The 23,014-nt window shown below is 42.7% G+C and overlaps 1 long non-coding RNA gene across 1 annotated transcript; it reads left to right on the top strand.

Annotated features, from left to right (window-relative positions):
* Positions 1-1,556: 1,556 nt before the first annotated feature.
* LOC127028619 (uncharacterized) lies at positions 1,557-9,085 on the top strand. The gene is made up of 2 exons (XR_007768028.1): positions 1,557-1,618; positions 7,715-9,085. It is a non-coding gene; the product is annotated as an uncharacterized LOC127028619 (long non-coding RNA).
* Positions 9,086-23,014: the final 13,929 nt, after the last annotated feature.

Here is a 23,014-nt window from a genome sequence, read left to right as displayed (position 1 = left end):
TATGATCTACTGCAGTCATATCCATCTGTCAGTGCTATATGTTAATGCTTTTGGGTGCCCAAAATCACTAAATGATTACAAATATACGAGTGTTCATATACTTAAAGCCTGAAAGCCAGGCTGTTTGCTTCCCCTCATATAGCACATACTGCCCCCCTCCCTCCCCAAAACCCTGTGTTGATAATGATATGCAGATGTAAGAACTTTTAAAGTTATTTTTCAGTAAATGAAGTGGATGGATGAAAACTTTCCTTGGAAAAAGAAAACAAAAATCAAAGAAAAAACTTATTGGGAAGATCTGTATCCCAGTGGCTATGTTTGTGATTTAAGCCTGCTTTTGTATTCAGTCTGAAATGAGGTGTTGTACAGCTCCACTTTCCCATTCTCCCAGCCCCAAATCCTTGCACACTTGCCCCAAGTCTAGACTGTGTCCTAGTACCCCTGGATTCCTCACCTTGTTTTCCCAAAGATGCCTGGGATGGTTAGAATTCATCAGGTCACACCTCAGCCTGTCAGGACACAGTGCCTCCTTTGCCCTGCTTCAGCCCATTGCTTCATTTCATCTGCACAGAGGCTGGCACTGAGCTGGCCTCGTTAAACGCAAATAACCACATGGAGCCAAAAAGAGTCTGCTATTTCCTTCCCACTTACCTGTCACATGCCCTGGGCTTTTGCTAAACGAGCCAGTGCTTTTATTAACCCCAGTCTGGGCCACTGTAGAGACACAGATGCGCACACACACACATAGCCCAGAGTCTGACAAGAGTTTCTGTTTTTGGGCTCAGGGTGGCTCAAACCAGACAACACTGCCAAGCCCAGCTTTGCTCTGTCCTGTGACCTCTCCCCACCTGAGGCTCCCTGCCACCCTCCTTTCTTCCCTTCCTTGCTGAGGCTTGCCCAGCCTTCCCCAGCACAGCTGTTTTCAGCCTCTCCCATCCCTCTGCATGTTGCTTTCCCATTATTTCCCCACATGAACGTCTGATTCCTTCCTCCTCCTCTACTCTCATGGTCTAACACCACTTTTTCTTCACCAAGTTTTTTTCCTTCGACTTGTGACTCCCCGTGATTCCCTTCAGACTGCTGTCCTTCCTTCCCGCCCAACATAGCATTTTCATCACCCAGCTCTGCCATTCCACGTTTTCTTTTCCTATTGCTTCCCTGTGGGATTCGCAGGGAGTGTTGTGAGCGACCTTGAACAATTAAACATAGCCTTGAAAGACATAGAATGAGGGAGTAAATAAGTGATAAAACAGGTGCACAGAAAAGAAGCTGAAGACTGAAATAATTTGGAACACAGATATGAGACCGAAGCCAGAAGACGTGTGTCTTGCTCGACAGCACCAATCAGAAGCTTAGCCGCTGCGCGTGAACAGAAAGTATTAACTAATCATGGAACAAGCCTGAGCGCGTGGACAGCTAATGAATCTATATAAGCACAAATTTGTAAACAATAAAGGTCTTTGGTTTTACCCGCACCAGAGTCCGTGAATCAGTCCCTACAAATGGCGCCCAACGTGGGGCAAGACTAAAGCGTGGAACGTACATCGGTAGGGACTCCAGTTGGACGAATACATCAGCGGAGGAGCTGAACGACCCGGGTCTCAATCACCAAATAAAGGTGAGCAACTGGAGCATTTTATTTTATTTTTTTTTTTTAAATGGGGGCGCACATGTCTGTAGAAGAAGCGTCCATTTTGCGGCTGTTATTGCAATTGTTAGCTAAGCGGGGAATCAAATATGAGGAACGGACTATGAAAATGTTAGTGTGGCTTAAAGCACACGGAGCTCCCACACAGTTGCATGAAGTATTTGATGTAGATAATTGGGAGAAAGCCGGCACGCTAATCTGGGAAGCAGCCTCACGAGGTGACCTTACAGCAGCTCAAATTATGACCACTTGGCATGTAGTGACAGATAATTTATGCCAGATTAAGGCAGATGATAAAAAAGCTGCCGCTGCCGCCGCGAGTGCTATAGCTCCCCAGACCCCCCCCGAAGAAACGACGGCGAGCGTAGGGGCAGAAAAAACTGCTTCCACTGTCAGACCTAAATCCCAAGATTTACAGGCTGCCTCAGTACCTCCGGAGGGTGAGCAGTGTAAGCTTGTGGATGCATCTGGACAATTGCCCGGTTTTACACCAGCACCTGTAGCCATCCCTTCTGCCCTGCCGAAAGAGACGACATCGGACGGCATGGACTTTGATCCTAAAGATCGGTGGGCAAGGCTAAGGGAGGAGGCGATTAAGACAGGTGACCTTGAGGCAGTGAGTTGGTCCTTTCCTGTCCTGGTACGGGATCGAGGACCAAATGAGTGGCAACTGTTCCATTGGGACTTAATCAAGGAGTTACAGAAAACCGTTGTGACCTATGGACTTTCTGCCCCCTTTTTGCAGAGTCTGTTAGAAAATGTTTTTACAGGACAATTGCTTACTCCTTATGATATATGCCAATTAGCCACCATGATTTTAACGCCAACTCAGAAACTGTTATTTACACAACGGTGGCAGGATCTGTGTGCCCAGGAAGCACTTGTGAATTTAGAAAAGCAGCCGAATGATCCATTACATGGAGCAGGCTTACCCCAGCTGCTAGGGCGGCCGCCGTTAGATGATCCGCGATTACAGGCATGACTTGACCTCGCGATTTTGCATTTGACTGCCCGATTAGCTTATCAAGCCATGGTTAAAGTACCAGAGACAGGGAAAGCAGAAAAATCATTTACCCGTATTATGCAACAAATGAATGAGCCTTACATGCAATTTATTGATCGCTTGAGAGACGCTCTCGATAAGCAGATTGATAATGCTGAGGCAAAGGAAGCCCTATTACTTAAGCTAGCAGTTGAAAACGCTAATGTAGACTGTAAACGAGTATTACAAACCCTACCACAAGGGGCCGGTATCATACAGATGATCGAGGTCTGCAATAGAGTTGGTTCTATCTTACACCAAACTGAAGCCCTTGCTGGGGCCTTTGCAGCGGCAGTGAATGTCACAAATAGCAAGTGCTTTCGTTGCGGAGCGAGTGGCCATTTTAGACAACAGTGTCCAATGAAACCTGAGCGAGGCATCAATGCGCTAGCGCCGCACCCCTGTCCGCGTTGCCATAAAGGCCGGCACTTTGTGAATCAGTGCCGATCCAAATTTGATAAAGATAGCAACCCGTTACCGCGGTCCTCCAAGCCGGGAAACGGGCAGCACAGCGCGCCGCGGGGGCGCGCTTCGACACAAATACCACCGCCCGCAACACCGGGAAATGCGCCTCAACAGAGCTGCAATCCCTCGTCCGCATGGACGACCTCTGCGCCAGTACCTCAGGGAGTGCCGGAGTGGATGTCACCACAGTAACGGAGACTGTGCTGTTAGACCAGAAGGTTGCTAAAATTCCATTGAATGTCATAAGCCCGCTAGGCAGCAGTCTGAGTGCTCTTCTAGTAGGGCGATCCAGCACCACCCTACAAGGCCTGTTTATATTGCCTGGTGTTATTGATGCCGATTATGATGGGCAAATACGTGCACTAGCTTGGACACCCTCCCCACCGGTGACCATACCAGCTGGAAGCCGGATAGCCCAGCTGGTCCCATTCAAAGCCTGTGTACCTAGGGCGTCCAACGCTGAGCGAGGAACCTCCGGATTCGGATCAACTGGACCGCCCGAACTCTATTGGACTTTACAGATTACTAATGAACGCCCAACCATCAAGGTTACCCTTATACAAACGCAAGCCAAACCCTCCGAAGTTACACTTTCTGCCCTTGTGGATACTGGAGCTGATGTTACTGTTATATCACATCATTTTTGGCCTCCCAGTTGGCCCACTACAACAATACATGGTGGTCTTGTTGGTATCGGCGGTCTTTCTACATCACAACAAAGCGTCAACCTGATACAGGTACGGACAACCGATGGACAGTGTGCCAATATCCGCCCATATGTAGCCTTCACACTGATCAATCTATTAGGGCGAGACGTTTTGTCGGCTCTGTCGGTGGCACTTACCACAGCTACATCGCCTTTTCCACAGAGGCCATTGGAGAGTGGCCAACACTCCGCCTCACGTGGCTGACTGATAAGCCTGTGTGGGTGGACCAATGGCCTCTCGTCAAAGAGAAGGCCGCAGCACTACGAGAGTTGGTAGCAGAACAATTGGCACAAGGACATATTGTTCCGACAACTAGCCCATGGAACGCCCCAGTGTTTGTCATTAAAAAGAAAAATGGGAAGTGGCGTCTGCTACATGATCTGCGACGAATCAATGCAGTAATCGAAGACATGGGTTCACTGCAACCGGGTATGCCATCTCCCGCAATGATCCCCGCGAATTGGAATATTATTATCATCGATTTAAAGGTTTGGTTTTTTACCATACCCTTAGCAGCAAAAGATACATCTAGATTTGCCTTTTCAGTACCCACGGAGAACTGTAAGGAACCTATGCAAAGATATCATTGGACAGTACTGCCACAGGGAATGAAAAATTCACCCACCATTTGCCAGCAATATGTTGCCACTGCACTGACGCCAATTCGACAGCAGTACCCGCAGTTAGTGTGCTATCATTATATGGATGATATTTTATTAGCAGGAAAGCCCACCGAAGACTTAACCTCGACAATACAGGAAGTCATCAACAGCTTGAACAAATATGGTTTACAGATAGCAGAAGAAAAGGTGCAACAAGTAGCACCGTGGAAGTATTTAGGGTGGAAAATTACAGAGCGCACCATCCAGCCACAGGCAGTGCAACTTCAAACAAATATTTCAACACTTAATGACTTGCAGAAATTGTTAGGAAATATTAACTGGATACAAACAGTCATAGGGATCGATAATCAAGTGCTAGCGCCATTGTTTGATTTATTGTGAGGCGACTCACTGATTACTTCTCCTCAGCAGTTAACGCCTGAGGCCAGAAAGGCGATTGACAACATTAACATTTTGCTCACAAGGAGACAAAGTCACTGTCTAGTTGAACAACATGACATCTGCTTGTATCTCTGTAACCAACCTCAACAACCTGTCGCCCTTGTTGGACAATGGGTTGCCACCCTTGCAGAGCCTTTAGTCATTCTGGAGTGGGTTTTCCTATCTTACCAGCTTAAGAAAACCATCACCAGCAGAATTGAGTTGATCGCTCTGTTGACACAACGGGGTAGGACGCGAATATGTGAATTAGCAGGAAGTGAGCCTGCAATCATCAGCATACCCTTGACACAGGAATATTTGGACTGGTGCTTACAGCATAATGTGTCGTTACAGATAGCTCTGGAAGGATATCCAGGCGAACTTGTAGTGCATTTGCCACCTCACAAGCTATTTTCCCTCCTACAGGAAGTTGGTATAGTGGATAGGCCACTTATCCAACATCAACCAGTGCATGGTGTTACAGTTTTTACAGATGGATCAGGGAAGACAGGAAAGGCTGCGTTAGTTTGGAGATAGAATGGCCAGTGGCAGCAAGAAGCATATTATATGCAGGGCTCGCCACAAATCGTGGAATTGCATGCAGTCATACAAGCCTTTAAAAGGTGGCCTGAGCCTCTTAATATTGTATCAGATTCACAGTATGCGGTAGGAGTGGTTCAACGCATTGAGCGCACCTACATTAAACATATCTTGAATCAAAAATTATTTGAAATGTTTAAACTATTATTGTATTATATTAATCACAGAACAGAACCGTATCATATTGTCCATATCCGCAGCCACACGCATCTCCCAGGGTTCTTGGCTGAAGGTAATGAAAGAGCAGACCGACTGACAACGCCAGTATGGGCTGCTCCCGTACCCGATATGTTTCAGCAGGCATGCATGTCGCATTCTTTTTTTCACCAAAGTGCATGGGTCCTGAGCAAGCAGTTCCATTTGTCCCTCTTCGATGCCCGTATGATTGTACAGGCATGTCCAGATTGTCAACAGTTTGCCAGCGGTCCCCCGCCTGCTATTAATCCGCGGGGTTTACAGGCGCTACAACTATGGCAGACAGATGTCACACATGTTACCGAATTTGGTTGTTTAAAGTATGTCCATGTCTCCGTAGACACCTTTTCCCATGCGATATGGGCTTCTGCCGCCACTGGAGAAACCAGCTGCCACATCCAAACCCACTTTCAGGGTGCCTTCGCGGTTCTAGGCATCCCCCGACAGATAAAAACGGATAATGGTCCTGGCTATATCAGCCAGCCCACTCAAAGGTTTTTTCAGCGCTGGGGAGTGCAACACCTCACTGGTATCCCACACTCTCCTACTGGGCAAGCCATCATTGAGCGCACACACCGTGTGCTCAAAACCATGTTGTTAAAACAAAAAGGGGGAACCGTTGGAGACTCCCTGCAGACACGCTTAGCAAAAGCAATATATGTGTTGAATCATCTGTCCTTTACCCCTCATACTGAGACACCGGTGATGCTCTACCATTTTCACTCTTTAGGGGAGGTATCACAGCAAACATTACGAGATAAAAATGTACCTGTCATGGTGAATGTCCTGGTTTCGGCTAGGACAGAGTTAATTTTCTTCCTAGTAGCTGGTACAGTGCTGTGTTTTGGATTTAGTAGGAAAAGAATGTTGATAACACACTGATGTTTTTAGTTGTTGCTAAGTAGTGTTTATACTAAGTCAAGGATTTTTCAGCTTCTCGTGCCCAGCCAGCAAGAAGGCTGGAGGGGCACAAGAAGCTGGGAGGGGACACAGCCAGGACAGCTGACCCAAACTGGCCAAAGAGCTATTCCATACCATATGACATCATGCCCAGTATATAAACTGGGGGGAGTTAACTGGGAGGGGGGATCGCGGCTCGGGAACTAACTGGGCATCGGTCAACGAGTGGTGAGCAATTGCATTGTGCACCACTTGCTTTGTATAGTTTAATTCTTTTAGTATTGCTATTGTCATATTATTATTATTATCATTATCATTGTTTTTTCATTCCTTTCTGTCCTATTAAACTGTCTTTATCTCAACTCACGAGTTTTTTTTCCTGATTCTCTCCCCCATCCCAGGGGTGGGGGGGCAGTGAGCGAGCGGCTGCGTGGTGTTTAGCTGCCGGCTGGGGTTAAACCACGACAGTGAAATCCCTACTAAATGGTAAATGGGAAGGTCCATTTACATTAATAACATGGGGGAGAGGGTATGCTTGTGTTTTGACAGATCACGGGCCCCGCTGGGTTCCAGCTCGGTGTGTACAGCCAGCGCTCTCAAAGCTGCCGGTGCCAGGCAAACAACAGACAACCGCAAAAGACCCTGAAGGGCCTGCCGAGACATCAGAAGACATTTTGAGTGACAGCGCAAACTGTTTTGATGGGAAATGACTTGCTTGAGACAGTAAGGAGTGGTGTATCAGGCCTCGCTAGGCCGCAGGTGTCTATATGTCTAGTCTGTAAGCGCTGCTGTGGATATATTATTGCACATTGTATATTTTTGTAGAAAGTATTTGATTTATTTTAATGGTAATCAGCACATTTATCTGAATCATACTTTAGCACCATTGTGTATTCGTTGTAAGAGAATCAATAGTATACGTGAGATCTATTCAATCCGTTATTTTTGTTGTTATACGGACCGGTATATAAAATGGAGAGGATAACGACCCTTTTAAGTTTGATTGGGTGTATACAAGCAATATGGGTGCCCCCGCAACCAAAGACGAATGTGTGGGTCACGTTAGCGAATCTAACAGGACAAGATTTTATTTGCCTGTCTATTGTATCTCCAGGGAACCCTTTTTCAACATGTCTTGTCGGAGTCCCGGCAGATACCTGGCCCAACACTATCCAGTCCCACAGCATTTGTGCTCCAGTTTCAACGCCTGTGTCGACAACTGGGACGGGTGGAGTGCTCATTTACCCCAATTACCACAGGAGCCACAAGAACTTGGACTCCTGGGTTCAGTTAAAATGGACAGCTGTTTGTATTTTAATTATTCAGGGCGCAATCGAATGACAGCGCAAAATATCAACTCGTCTCTGTCCATATATAGAAATAATACAGCCTGGTGCAACTATACTAGCCCGAATATTTCCAAATCTAGCAACGCGCCTCTGGCGCTTCCCTCAGGGGTCTTTTTTATCTGTGGCGATCGCGCATGGGGAGGAATACCATCTCATATAAAAGGAGGGCCTTGCAGTTTGGGGAGGCTCACTTTGCTAACACCAAATACATCAATAATTTTTAATCACCGGCGCTCCAAGCGATCGACCCACGCCTTTAAGGCAGAGTGCAGGGATGATGTGGAATTTTGGAACAGTGAAAAGATAATTATGGCTTCTATAGCTGCGCCGGGGTGGCAGCCTCGCAGGCCTTAGCCACACTAAATAAGTTGGGATGTTGGCTAGCCAAGCAGACCAATGCTACTTCTCAAGCCTTGAGTAGTTTGCTTTTAGATGTTGATTCAGTAAGACATGCAACTTTGCAAAATCGTGCAGCAATTGGTTTTTTGCTTTTAGCACAGGAGCACGGGTGTGAAGACCTTGACGGTATGTGTTGTATGAATCTCTCCAATCACTCGGAATCTATTCACCGTAGCATTCAACAATTGAAAGAGGGAGTTAAAAAGCTACAAGTTGATGATGGATGGGGTTGGATAGAAAATTTTTTAGTGACTGGGGAATTAGTGGTTGGCTTAAAGGTTTGATAAAGATTGGGCTAATTTTATTATGTGCTATTTGTGGCCTTCCTGCTCATTATTCTGTGTTTGCTATCCTGTCTGCAAAGGGCCCTGCAGAGGATGATAAACACTGCATTTTGGGTAGAAAAACAAAAAGGGGGAATTGTGGGATTTGCAGGGAGTGTTGCGAGCCGCCTTGAACAATTAAACATAGCCTTGAAAGACATAGAATGAGGGAGTAAATAAGTGATAAAGCAGGTGCGCAGAAAAGAAGCTGAAGACTGAAATAATTTGGAACACAGATATGAGACCGAAGACAGAAGATGTGTGTCTTGCTCAACAGCACCAATCAGAAGTTTAGCCGCGGCACGTGAACAGAAAGTATTAACTAATCATGGAACAAGCCTGAGCGCGTGGACAGCTAATGAATCTATATAAGCACAAATTTGTAAACAATAAAGGTCTTTGGTTTTACCCGCACCAGAGTCCGTGAATCAATCCCTGCACTTCCCCAATCTTTACTTCCCCAAAGCAAACATCACCTCACTCTCTTTCCTCCTGCCTTTGCCTGAATTTGGAGTGGGGACACGTATTAAAGAGATGACCTCTCATTTCTGATAAGCCATACAGCCTCAGTTACAACTGCAGCAAAGACATTCCCGCCTTCCTCTTCTGCTTCCACAGGGGTTCAATTTCTGTCTCTGAGCATGGAAGAGAGGCGACCCCAGAAGCAGAAATATGGGTTAGCCAGATTCTTCCCCTGGGGTTGGGGCACAAGCTTACCCCTATAAACACTACATTATTCACAGTATGTGCACATCTGAAACCTGACTCTTATTTCAGACTTGCTCTATATTAGTTACTGCTATTTTATTCTAAGTTGTGGTATCAAATACAAAAATTAACCTACTTATACCTGTGGTGTGAGATCAGAATCAGGACAGCATTGTCTGTATTTAGGATCACTAGACATTCAGATTTTTGTTTTTACATAGGAAATCTTCCAAAGAAGCACTATCAAAAAATATGTTGTAATATATTCTATATAAAGATGTCTACACATAAAATAGATTATATCAAGAAAAGTCAGGAGTGAAAACCTCTTATGCACAAACATAAAATCTAGGAATTAGTCTATTCACAGCTCAGACAGTAATGTATTGGTTTTGCACTGGGATCATTCAGTTCTACCCTCTTCTTTGTGTATTTGTGCATATTTCTAAGTCCTAACATCAGGAAAACTACATTTAAATTTGTTCGGTACAATATAACAAAACCTGAAATTTTCCCGGCATTTTTTATGGAGTTTAGAAAAAACAAGCAGAAACCACTTTCTTCCATGAGTAGTTTACATGGTATTTTATTGGCAAAAAGAAGTACATCAATAAATTGTGGGTACATGCTGGAGAAAGCTGTTAATAACATAGCAATAGTTAGATTTAGGAATCTGAGCTGTTCTCCAGTGGGTGCTGAAGTATTTCCTAACAAGAAGCAAGAATCTGAGTTCAGTACAGTGTTGGACTGCATATTTTTTTTTTGATGTTTTTACAGGGCATCTTTGCTTTTTCTTGGAAATGAAGGGCAAAGCTATTCACAGGCCCCTCTTCTCCCCCACTTTGCAGCCTAACTGAATCTGCACCTCCTCCCCCTCCCCCCATTTTCTTTTCCTTTCTCCATCTGCTTTAAGATGTAATTCAGTCTCTTTCAACTCATGATTTCTTTTCTCTTTTTGGCACTCCCTCCTCCTCCTCTCTCTCATTAGTTTACCTTGAGCTAATTAGGAATATAGGTAGCCCTCAATATGTTATATGTTAAAATAGAACAATCCAAAACAGAGAGGCACAGACCCAACTACGTGATTTCATTGTCTAAGGGAGACAGAAAGCCAGTGGGGATTTTCTTATCAAGACTAACATCTTTCCAGTGGTTAATCTAACTGACTTTAAAATGTTCCATAAATGAAGATCTAGGATAACAATCTTTGTTTCCTTTTCTTTTCCTTCTTCCCCTCCCCTCCCCCCCCATGTCATCATTGGCAAGAATGAGTGAATTGGATTGACATGGAGGTTATAGAGGAAGTCTACACTACAGAGAAATAGTCTACACATCAAAATGACAATGTATATTACATGGTTAACAGAATGAGTGGTGCATGCAATGGCTGTGGGTATTTTCATCAGCTGTGTTGTACAATAAGCTCCTTTTTTCCCCAAGTGTATCATCAAGATCACTCCCAGTTCAATGCAGATTAAGTGTTTGAATAATCTCTTTCTATGAGTAATATCACTTGATAAATGTGGAACTGAAGTAAGAATCTAAGTATTCACTTGTTGTTATACTGCATTGTGTATATATAGAGGTCATGCCTGGTGCTGTGAGTGTAGTGCTGATCACAGGCTTTAGAGCAGAGTGTGTTGTGGAAGTGAAATATAACAGATCTAGGAAATCAAGCCTTGACTGTAAAGGTAAGGCCATGCATTTTTGATTGACTACATATGGTACTGATTGGACGTGATGAAATGTATGTTCAAGAAAGGTAGGTAGAACTCTTACACATAATACAAAGATATATGTGTGTATAATATATGTATGTTTATGTGTGCTTGTGTATATATATATGTACATAAATACATAATGTTTAAGCCTTGAAATAAAGCTGACAGAGATACATAGACTATCAACAGTCACATTTATGGCAATGGTTACATGAAATTGCTAATTTTTTATGTGTGCCTGCATGTGCCAGCAGTTTGTGTTAATAATTTATCCATTAATTAGTAATGTTGATGTAAATATGCATTGAAGTTAAAAGAATTCCAGTGGTCTTTTTGACATCTGATACCCAGGAAAGAGAATGAAAAATCAATTTGAAAAAGGGAAGAAAGGGAGACTTTGGAAGTACTGCAATCAAAATATTGTTATATATGTTAAGAAAAAAATTTTGCCTTTCTCCCAGAAAGATTTCTTTATGACAGTCTGTCCTGGTTTCGGCTGGGATAGAGTTAATTTTCTTCTTAGTAGCTGGTATAGTGCTGTGTTTTGGATTTAGTGTGAGAATGATGTTGATAACACGCTGATGTTTTAGTTGTTGCTAAGTAGCGCTTATCCTAAGTCAAGGACTTTTCAGTTTCCCATGCTCTGCCAGCAAGCAGGTGTGCAAGAAGCTGGGAGGGGGCACAGCCAGGGCAGCTGACCTGAACTAGCCAAAGGGGTATTCCATACCATGGAATGTCATGCCCAGTATATAAACAGGGGGAGTTGGCCGGGAGGCGCGGATCTCTGCTCGGGTATCAGTCAGCGGGTGGTGAACAATTGCATTGTGCATCACTTGTCTTTTCTTGGGTGTTATTTCTTTTTTTGTTATATTCCTTTTCATTACAATTATTATTATTCTTAGTTAGTAGTTTATTTTATTTTTACTTTAGTTATTAAACTGTTCTTATCTCAACCCATGAGTTTTACTATTTTTTCTTTCCTCCTCCCCATCCCACTGGGAGGGGGGAGGGGGAATCGGCTGCGTGGTGCTTAGTTGCTGGCTGGGGTTAAACCACAACACAGAGAGAACACCAGACTAAATGGGCACAGAAGGAATGTATAATGAAAGACAAAGACATCAGAACATGTAAGAATGTTAAAGCATTGGAAAAGCTAGTATCACTTCTAAAAGACATCCTTGCCAGTTTATTTTGAAGATGTGGGAGTTTCTAGCTGGACAGAATCCACATGAGACCAAATAAGAAAATATTGCAGTAAATTTACTTTTCCTACAGTTTATGATTAAAAAATTGGTTATTTCCCAAAATATTAGTACAGTAATGTCCAAACTGTAGAGTCAGTGAGGAATGACAGATTTAACCCTTGTAATGATCCTCTGTTTGATCTTTGCTTTATACAGCAACGCAAAAATGCAATGATGGGGTTGTTCTATTTTACACCACAAATGAAAAATACTTTTCTTTCTCCATGGAATTAAGAGAACTTACAGTAACACCTCTTGTTTCAATATCAATAATGAAAATTTCATTTTATTTACATAATCTTCTTCCTTCTCTAAGTATTGTAGATCACAATGTGAGTGTTGCATAAGACAAAGGCATACAATTTTGATTTAATAAAAATCCAGGATATTAAAAAACTATACAGTAGATGATATTAAGGATTTTATGCCATTTTGATATCTGAGGTTATATCAATTTCAGTTATTTATGTAGGCTGAAGCATCTTTAAGAAATTATAAAACACAAACTCACACTTAAAACCATTGTTTAGTCAGTAAAATAATAGGAAAAAATAGTAAAAGTAAATTAATCTAGCATCTATCCAACAGCTATCCAGCAATTGTACATTTTTAGAAATGCAATAAATGTACTGGTGGTTTACAGGAGTAAGCATATTTATCCCCCCACATGCAGCAGATCAGAACAACAGTTTCTGTTATTCCTCATTGTTTTCCCCATTTAAGACTGATGTGCAAGTCCCTGAAAATGAACCATGCCTATAAAAGCATGTTTCTCAGTGTAACACACAGAAACCCCCTTGCTTTCATTAACATATATGGGTGTGGCAAGAGTGGAGAAAGATAGTGGTATGGTCCAAGGAGAATGACTTAAGCATGTAATTAACTAGGGCAAATATTTGTAATGAATTGAGTGGAATTACTTTTGAAGATTGTTATGCAATGCAAAGAAAAATACACAATACAATTTAAGCTGGATTTTACATTTTACCCTTTTCTGAAGAAATATTCACAAAACCATGTATCTGTGAACCCAATGAGTATCTACAATTAGACACTGCCTGAGACTTCAGAGAGCATGAAAAAAATAGCTGTAAGAGATGTGCACTGTCCATTTTAGTGTTTTATGACTGCAGAGGCTATGTGGATAATAAATCTAATCTTTCTTTTTTAAATGAAGATAGCATGGAATCCAATATCTTCAATTTTTGGATCAATTATTGGATCACAAAGGATTCCATTTTGCTGCAGCGGGTCACATTTGTTTTCTATCATTGTGTGCTAGCAGGAGTTTCCTAAAGCTGTTGCTGGTCTCCTGCTTTTCACGTGAGAGGAAATTAATTGCTAATACACATTGGAAGGAGGCTTTTGAGCAAGATGTCCAGACAGCTCTATAGCAGCCAACACATTGGGAGTAGACCCAAGGAAACAGGCAAGTATAGCCACTTGCCTGAACTCGAAAACAATCCCTCCTGAGCAGGTTGATGAATTTTCTTCACTGAGGTTGTCAAGCACAGGCATTAGTGCCCAAACAGATGTGAAAAAATGTGGTGGATTAACATTGGCTGGCCATCAGGTGCCCACCAAGCTGCTCTCTCACTCCCTCTCCTCAACAGGACAGGGGGAGAAAATATGATGGAAAAGCTCATGAGTCGAGATAAGGACAGGGAGGTCACTCACCAATTACTGTCACGGGCAAAACAGACTCGACTTAGGGAAGATTAATTTAATTTATTGCCAATTAATTGTAACAGAATAGGATAGTGAGAAATAAAAACAAAAATAAAACCCCCCTTCTTCCCAGGCTCAACTTCACTCATGACTCTTCTACCCCCTCCCCCTGGGCAGCACAGGGGGGATGGGGGTTGTGGTCAGTTCATAACACTTCCTCTCCACCACTCCTTCCTCATCACTCTCTTCCCCTGCTCCAGTGTGGGGTCCCTCCCACAGGAGACAGTCCTTCACAACCTTCTCCAACGTGGGTCCTTCCCATGGGCTGCAGTTCTTCACGAACTGCTCCAGCATGGGTCCCCCAGGAACAGACTGCTCCAGCACGGGTCCCCCACAGGGCCACAGGGCCTGCCGCAAAACCTGCTCCTGCATGGGCTCCTCTCCACGGGCTGTTGTTCCTGCCAGGAGTCTGCTCCTGCATGGAGTCTCCATGGGGTCACAGCTTCCTTCAGGACACATCCACCTGTAAGTATAGAAATAGGTTAAAACAGGGATATTTTTGCACTTGATATTATGCTAAAATTCATCTCAGAACTAAAATTCAGACTAACAAATATTTAAAAGATATATTGCATATATATTTAGGCAGGTTGCTAAAAAATACATAAAAACCAATACTGGCACCTAGACAAACAAATCCAAGAAAACAGAAAAGCAGTACTAAAAGTATAAGTATAATAAAGCTCGAATTGGTCAAGTTGTAGCATTACATTTCATGATTTCAATGAATTTGCTCAAGTTAACTACAGAAGAATATTAAAAATAATTGTACAGATTCTTCTTATGTGCTATCTCCGGAACATGCAGAATAATAACCTGGATGCTGATTTCCTCAGAGGCCAGAGGTACAGCAGAAAAATTTTATTAAGTTAATAAGCTTTAATGTATTAATAAAGACACCGTCAAGGGATTTAGATATTCAGGACAGTTTACTATACACAGAAATATGCAACAGTTTTGCAGTATGCTCCTTCAGTAGTGGATATTCCATCCTGCTTACTAATGCCTTTGGCAAGAAATTCAGAGGTCAATTAGAACTGTAGCTTTAAATGCAATTGCATTGTTGGACTAATGCTAAAAAAGTATGATATATTGGATAATGAGGCCCCATACAAATGTTAGAAGTCTAACATTTTCTTAGAAAATGGCATTGGCTCCATGCTTTTAAATAATAAAAAGACTTATTGGGATTTAAACTTTAGTAGATAATTTTCAGTATTTGGGTGGGAATAACAGAGCTGGGTATATAAATGTCCTCCTCTAACTTCACAAATGAAACAGTTGCTGAAAAAATTGAGAAAGGACTGTAAGTTCCCAGCAGACACAGGAACCGCCCACATCCTTACATAGGAAAGCTGTGCTCAACTAACAACTTGCACAGATTCTACCACTGTAAATACTTTTACTCTCACTGACACATGCATGGTTCTGTCTTCTGAGAGATGTTCTGCTTCCATAAAGGAAACCCATGTTTCATTGAATGTAATTTTTAGGACATTATTAATGGGAGGACTGTGTAAATTAGGCTGACATATGTCTAGTTTTAAACCTGATGTAATATGATATTATTATAACTGTTAAATGAAGTTTGTTTGTTGGCTTTTGTTTTTTAATCTTTTGACTGGAAAAACCCAGGAGTTTCTAGGTAAAAACTCTCATTAAAATTTTGGATTGTGTCAGTGTCTCAGGTGACAGTATTTTCTTTTTTCATCTTGGTACAGCAACAAAAAAGCTGTAAAGAAAATATTCTCATAGAGTATTTTATTCAGGGGTATTTGATTACTTTTTGTGCTGGTTTTGGCTGGGATAGAGTTAATTTTCTTCATAGTAGCTAGTATGGGACTATGTTTTGGATTTGTGCTGAAAACAGTGTTGATAATACAGGGATGTTTTCATTATTGCTAAGCAGTGCTTACACAGAGTCAAGGCCTTTCCTGCTTCTCACACCACCCCACCAGCGAGGAGGCTGGGGGTGCACAAGAGGGCTGGGACAGCTGACCCCAACTGACCAAAAAGGGATATTCCATACCATATGACATCATGCTCAGCATATAAAGCTGGGGGAAGAAGAAGGAGGGGGGGGACACATTTGGAGTGATGGCATTTGTCTTCCCAAGTAACCGTTACACGTGATGGAGCCCTGCTTTCCTGGGGATGGCTGAATACCTGCCTGCTGATGGGAAGTGGTGAATGAATTCCTTGTTTTGCTTTGCTTGTGTGCGCGGCTTTTGCTTTCCCTATTAAACTGTCTTTATCTCAACCCACGAGTTTTCTAACTTTTACTCTTCTGATTCTCTCCCCCATCCCACTGGGTGGGGGGAGTGAGCAAGTGTCTGTGTGGTGTTTAGTTGCCAGCTGGGGTTAAACCATGACACTTTTATATGTTGACCATACAGAGAGAGATCTGAAATTAGTTAATCTGTAGGACAAAAAGAAGACAGATTCTTCCTGAATGGAGTACCCCATCCAACATGTCCTTTCCTTTTTTGAACCCTGTCCAACCCTTTTCACAAACACTCCCTTTTTAATCCACTGAATGACATTACATAGAGTCCCTGCTTCTGCAAATGTTCACCACCAGGCAAAGCAGTTTCTACCATGAATACTCATGCTGAATTTCCTGTATTGGCTGTCCAACTCCAGGCACAAACCTACTTGACAAAATACATAATACTCAGGTTAGTATCTTTTCTTGATTATTAGCATATTATTTAAGCCTGGATTTGGATAAACAAATTTAATTTATCTTGTTTTCTAACTTATGCTAACATTAATCATTATTTTAAAACTACTAAAGACAGTTTAGAGACCTAAGAAATACTGTCTTTTGATATCAAAGCAAGCAGCTTTTTTTATTTTGTGGTCAGAACTGTGAGAGAATGAAAAAGAACCTGGAGATATTTATTTGGATTTTTTTTGTGAATTTATTACATTGTCACATGTTTGGAATTTTACAACTTTTTCCAAACAAATTTCTCTGACTAATTTTAAGAAATATTCTTTGTGGTCTTTGTATAAATCAAACAATGAAATGTACAAAAATACATAGCCTTAAGAATGTGTCATCAGTATATATTATTTAACTAACTCTACACTTCAGTTCATGACAAAATTAGGGATTGGATATTACACTGATGGAATGGATTTGAAATTACAGTTTCCATAGTGGTAGCATGGCCAGACAGCTATTCCTCTACCCTCATAAACAAACATATAAATATTAGTAGATTTGTTGCTGACTTGCACTTAAATGCATTATTTGTACAGTTGTAGCTACAGTAAAAACAGACAAAACAATATAGTCCCATCTAATATAATGTTCATATTATTTAATTTTACGTGCTTTCACAAAGTGAAGAAACAGGAAAATAAATCATGAGATTAATATTGTTAAACATCTCATGCACTTTGTCTTTCAGAGCTTCTTACATTGATTATCCTTCCATCCAGAAATTCTTGTCTATGATGGAATATTTTAAATTGCATTAGGTGAACTGAAAATGCAATTCTCCAAACAGTGAACATTTCCGAACCGTGAGTACTAAATGTACCTATAAATTTGCTTGGATACTGATATCTTAATAGCCCCCCCTTGACTTAATGTGAACTTGCATGACTTTTCTAGATAGATGACCTTGCTCTCATCTTATAATTGTTCTTCCTGCTCATTGCAAATTACAGCACTTGAATATCATGTAATTTCCCCTCAGAGAACAGATATTCCTGAGTAGAAACAGATCTTTCTCTGCTTTTTGCAGAAATATGACATTATTCTGTTCCACTATTAATTAAGTTCCCTTGGCAATGCAGGACATTTTACAAACAGATGAATGAACAGATAGGTTTCTGTTTCTAAGACCTTATAATTTTCGGAAGATATTACACAGTGAAAAGTTGCAAAAAATGGAAGTGCACAAGAAGGAAGAGTTGCTATGGATGGGTAAATGTGTTTAATGTTGTGGTGGGATGACCCTGGCTGGATGCCAGGTGCCCACCAAAGCCACTCTATCACTCCCCCTCCTCAGCTGGACAGGGGAGAGAAAATAAAACGAAAGGATCGTGGGTCAAGATAAGGACAGGGAGATCACTCAGCAATTACCATCACGGGCAAAACAGACTCGACTTGGGGAAAAATTAATTTAATTTATTACCAATCAAATCAGAGCAGGATAATGAGAAATAAAACCAAATCATAAAAACACCTTCCCCCCACCCCTCCCTTCTGCCTGGGCTTAACCTTACTCCTGATTTTCTCTATCTCCTCCCCCCCCCGAGCAGCACAGGGGGATGGGGAAGGGGGGTTTGGGTCAGTTCATCACACATTGTTTCTGCCGCTCCTTCCTCCTCAGGGGGAGGACTGCTCACACTCTTCCCCTGCTCCAGCGTGGGGTCCCTCCCACGGGAGACAGTCCTCCATGAACTTCTCCAATGTGAGTCCTTCCCATGGGCTGCAGTTCTTCATGAACTGCTCCAGCATGGGTCCCATCCACGGGGTGCAGTCCTTCAGGAACAGACTGCTCCAGCATGGGTCCCCCATGGGGTCACAAGTCCTGCCAGAAAACCTGCTTCAGCGTGGGCTCCTCTCTCCACGGGTCCACAGGTCCTGCCAGGAGCCTGCTCCAGTGTGGGCTTCCCACGGGGTCACAGCCTCCTTCGGGCGCATCCACCTGCTCCAGCATGGGGTCCTCCATGGGCTGCAGGTGGATATCTGCTCCACTGTGGACCTCCATGGGCTGCATGGGGACAGCCTGCCTCACCATGGTCTTCACCAGGGGCTGCAGGGGAATCTCTGCTCCGGTGCCTGGAGCACCTCCTCCCCCTCCTTCTTCACTGACCTTGGTGTCTGCAGAGTTGTTTCTCTCACATATTCTCACTCCTCTCTCTGGCTGCAACTGCTACTCCCCTGTAACTTCTTTTCCCTTTCTTAAAGATGTTATCCCAGAGGCTCTACCACTGTTGCTGATTGGCTCGGCCTTGGCCAGCGGCGGGTCCGTCTTGGAGCCGGCTGGCATTGTCTCTATCAGACATAGGGGAAGCTTCTAGCAGCTTCTCACAGAAGCCACCCCTGTAGCCCCCCCACTACCAAAACCTTGCCATGCAAACCCAATACAAATGTCAGATAACTTTTTTTTTAATTATTTTTTTCCTTTGATTTCTGTCAAGAAATTGGCTACATCTATTTGGTTGACAAACTGAAGGCCAAAAGAGCTGGTAGTGATGAAAGGTTGAAAAAGGGAAGTGAGTCCTGTGAAAAACAGACAGAAAAGTGTAGGGGTGCACAGACAGCAGACTCCAGCCTGATATTCTAGTTATATCAGTGCTTAGAATTACTTGTGAGAGAAGAATAAAATAGAATATATTCCAGTGTACAGTGTATTCTAGTGTGCCAGCACTAGTGTGCCACTTGTGAATCATGGTCAGAGGAGTGGTTAATAACAAGCCAGATACAAAAGCAGGTTTATTAAGGGGTCATGAAAGAAACAGTGAGAAGTTTCAATGTTAGAAAGAAGATTGAGAGCCCCTGTACAGCCCCAACCATGGCAATTAACAGATTAGAATAAAATAAAAATTATTTCAAAAAAGGTACTTGTTGCAGTTTGCACTCCAGCTCCCAGCAACTGCCAAGTTTTACAGTGGCTTTGGTAATATTATTCTTCAAAAGGCACATTGCAGAGGTATGGATGCCTATGCACTGAAAGAGAACATGAAAATATCTGCTTGTGCTCTCACTGAGGTTATGACAAAAGGATTGGCCATACTTAACTTTTGATGGGAAAATATTCAGAGCATAAACTAAGAATCCCAAATTTCCTATTGCAGTCCTTCCTAACATTTTTATGTTCTTACTTTCTTTTAATAGTTGGATATATGCAAATCTCTGATTTTAATGTACATCTGAGTCCACAGTAGCTGAATCTTCATCTCATCAAACCTTTCTTTACCTTCATTAGTGTTGTTTTAGCTTGTATGTAATTTGATAATATGTTCTCTACTTTCTCCTCTTTTCCTCCCCGCAACCAGTTTCTTTTTCACCTTCTGGTTTGGTAAAAGTTTTTATACTTACGTATGCTGAATTAAAAGAAAACTCAAGGTGAAACTTCGAGGTAAATTCAGCATTTTATTTAGTTTTGAGATGAATTTGTAAATCTTTCATGGCAATGATGGGAAAGGAGTGGTTTCCAGCAAACCTTATCATGAGGAAAACAACTGTGAATTTATGTTGGTTATGAAAGAATAAATTCTGTCTGCCATAGCCTGCAAAATGTCTGTATCAGTGGACTTTGGCAAGCTAACAAAACAAGAAAGACTAGCAATATTTTAATTTTTCCAGTCCAGACACATTGTCAAAAGATCTGCAGCTGTTAATCTTCCCTTAATACAAAAGGCAGATGAGTTAGTTACAGTAGAGGCCAACCAAATCCAAGTATTTACATGTTGATCTTGCGGAAATGTATCCACGGCATGTGCTTGTAGTACAAGACTACAAAGCACGATGAGCCAACCTGTGATAAGGGAGGGAACCAGGAGTATCATCTCCTTCCAGTAATACATAATACGCCATTGCTCCAGCTCCTTCAGCTAATATCACTCCGGATTTGATAACCTGATGTGGGGTAATTGCCCACACAGATTGAAGAGCTATGGCTTTCGCTTTTTCAGATTGAACTTCAATTCGATGTTGGGTTCATGACACCAATAACACTGTTCCAATGCTATCTCCTCTAGATAAGACACAGGTATTCGTCAAAGATACCTGAAATACAAGAACTCGAGAATCTGATATCAATAGAGGATGTAAAAAAAGAGGAGAAGTTGGGGTACAGAACCATATGGCATTCTCAGGGGTTATTATATGAATCTTCACATCTAGGCTAATAGGTCGCGGTCCCACCATGCAATCCGTCAGTGTAAACAATTCCATTTCCCCTGTAGTTAATATTTTGGGAGAGAATGAGTTGTTCTAATGCTTCAATTGTGCTATGTTGATTAGCATATTTGGTGGGTTTAGCAAAAAACAGTCCTGACACTGTATCCACAGCAGTGAATACATATCACTACCCCCTCAACAGGGGCAGGGGGCCCATGTAATCAACCTGTCAGGCATTCAAGGCCCACTGACCCCATTTTATCTTTCCCCATGGCCTATATAACGCCCTTAAATGTAACTGCGTACAAATAGTACAATTATGTGCACATGATTTATAAATATGTAACAGCTATCGAAAAGAAAGCATTAGGAAGATCTATCACCACCTTCCAGGGCTGTAAATTTTTGCTGATTTTTTCTATAAGAGTAACCATGTCTGGTACCGTAACTGCAAGTGGTGGGGTGACTTTATTCAATTCTCTGTAATCTACAGTCATTCTCCAAGTGCCGTCTGGTTTTCGAGCAGGACAAATAGGATTCAGCAATTTGGGGGGACCTGCCAAACCTTCATTTCTGCTGTTTTGGCATTTGTCAGGTAGTGCGTTGCCTTGAGGTGGCAGGCGGGGGCGGAGGGTGGGCGCAGAGTTGGCGGTAGGGCCAGGGGCAGTCGACTTTTTTGTGTAGACGCTAACTGTTGCCATCGGCGAAACATTTCTGATGTTGTGATCCCATCTATTTCTGATCGTGGGATACTGGCTTGTACAAATTCATTCCACATTTGTTTCCCCGCCACCCGTGCTGTAACTCCTTTCAGTTTTGCCAGCTTTCCTTTATCCACCACCCGCACAGATGGTTCCGAAGTTACAGCCCCAATTTCCCTCAAGGTATTTGCTAGGGTGCCTACATTACCAGTAGCATTTGTGACTGCTGGTATAATCAAGGGTTTTAGTGAGGCAGGCGCTCCTCTCAAAAGCTGCATTTTGATACTTCTCATTACTGCTACCCTGTCCGGATTGAATCCCGTAATCAACGCATGAGCCATTGCTGTTTCTCAAAATGTTCCCAGGCACATCAGAGTAAATTGATAAGCAGTACAGCAGTACAGCAAGCAGCGAAAGCAAAAAGCAGCCACTAATGAGCACTAGACTCTAACATACAGTAAGGCAAGCAAGTCCCATGGCAAGCACAGAAGCCTGCCGATTTATAGCTCAACAGCAATAACAACTATAAATTCGATCTAGCACATTCCAATCAAATCTGTCGTTATCTTGAACCCTTCATGCCCCACTTTGGGCGCCAAAAAAGGACTGTTGTGGTTTAACCCCGGCCGGCAACTAAGCACCACACAGCCACTCGCTCACTCCCCCCCCCGCCCCGTTTATTAGCAATACACGCTAGCAACTGTTCTACAGTATCTTACAACCCATGGCACAGCTCTGCTTGAGCAGTGATTAGTTCTTGCACGATCGCCTTTGCATCTTGTAAAGTCCCGACTTCCTTTTCCAATTCTCTCATTTTACTCCGTAATGCAACAACTTCACGGTCAAGAGCTCTAAGACCGGTAACTAATAAACCATCCCAATCTCCCCGCTAACTTGCGAGAAGAATCTGATGCCGCTTTCCATGGCAATCCGCGCATAGCCATTTCAATTGTCTGGGGGGGTAACTGTGAGGGACTGAAAAAGTTAATGTCTGTCAATGTCTCAAACATTGTAGCAACCAAGGTACGGTCTGCATAATAAAGAGGGCCATTAGCAAGAAGTTGGTTGGCATGGACACAGGGGGCCTGCCGAGGGTATGCAGTTCTGTGTTCTGGCAGAACCAGCCTGGTAACCCACCACATATGGCCAGAGGCCACACAAAGCTTATTTGAGGAGGGGGCTTGTAGCTCCTTGGAAAGTCCCTAAGACCACCACCCCAATAAGCCGCACATGCTCAGTAGGTGAAGAACCCTCTGGAACACTACTATATATGTTGAGAACTGTCTGGAATGAACCCATATAAGTCTTCAGGAGGCGTGACTGTGGACGGAGATTTAGACTATAAAAGACACAATTGCAAAGAGCCACGTTGC

This window comes from Gymnogyps californianus, unplaced genomic scaffold (genome assembly GCF_018139145.2).
Source record: "Gymnogyps californianus isolate 813 unplaced genomic scaffold, ASM1813914v2 HiC_scaffold_37, whole genome shotgun sequence".
Taxonomy (NCBI): Eukaryota; Metazoa; Chordata; class Aves; order Accipitriformes; family Cathartidae; genus Gymnogyps; species Gymnogyps californianus.
The sequence above is the reverse complement of the archived record's forward strand: the minus strand, read 5'-3'. Positions and strand labels throughout refer to the sequence as shown.